This window comes from Triticum dicoccoides, chromosome 5A (genome assembly GCF_002162155.2).
Source record: "Triticum dicoccoides isolate Atlit2015 ecotype Zavitan chromosome 5A, WEW_v2.0, whole genome shotgun sequence".
NCBI classification, from domain to species: Eukaryota; Viridiplantae; Streptophyta; class Magnoliopsida; order Poales; family Poaceae; genus Triticum; species Triticum dicoccoides.
In genome coordinates, this window is record NC_041388.1 from 418,501,671 (window position 1) to 418,502,486 (window position 816).

Here is an 816-nt window from a genome sequence, read left to right on the forward strand (position 1 = left end):
TGATCCCACCAGCCTCCTCCCCATCCTTCCTTCCCCTCCTCCCTTCCCCTCCTCCCTCCATCTTTTTTTTTCTGTTTTCAGTAAGTGTTTAAAATATTTAATAAGTAAATTAAGAAAAGTAGTTGAACTAGTTTATTTTTAGTAAGAACTAGTTGAATTAATAGAACTAATGAATTTTTAGTAAGAAAATTAATATAACTAGTTTTATCATTGGACAAGGAGGGGGGCGGTGCCCCCCTTTCCTTCCCCTTCTCTCCTCCTTCCGTCTCTCCTACTCCTACTCTTGGAAGGGTTGGAGTCCTACTCCCGGTGGGAGTAGGACTCCCCTTGGGGCGCTCCTAGGAGGGTCGGCCCCTCCCCCTCCACCACTCCTTTATATATGGGGGAGGGGCACCCCATAGACACACAAGTTGGTCATTGATCTTTCAGCCGTGTGCGATGCCCCCCTCCACCATAATCCACCTCGGTCATATCGTAGCGGTGCTTAGACGAAGCCCTGCGTCGGTAGCTTCATCAATGCCGTCATCACACCATCGTGCTGCCGGAACTCTCCCTCGAAGCTCTACTGGATCATGAGTTTGTGGGACGTCACCGAGCTTAATGTGTGCAGATCACGGAGGTGTCGTATGTTCGGTACTAGGATCAGTCGATCATGAAGACGTACGACTACATCAACCGCGTTGTCATAACGCTTCAGCTTTCAGTCTACGAGGGTACGTGGACAACTCTCTCCTCTCTCGTTGTAATGCATCACCATGATCTGGCGTGTACGTAGGAATTTTTTTTGAAATTACTACGTTCCCCAACAGTGGCATC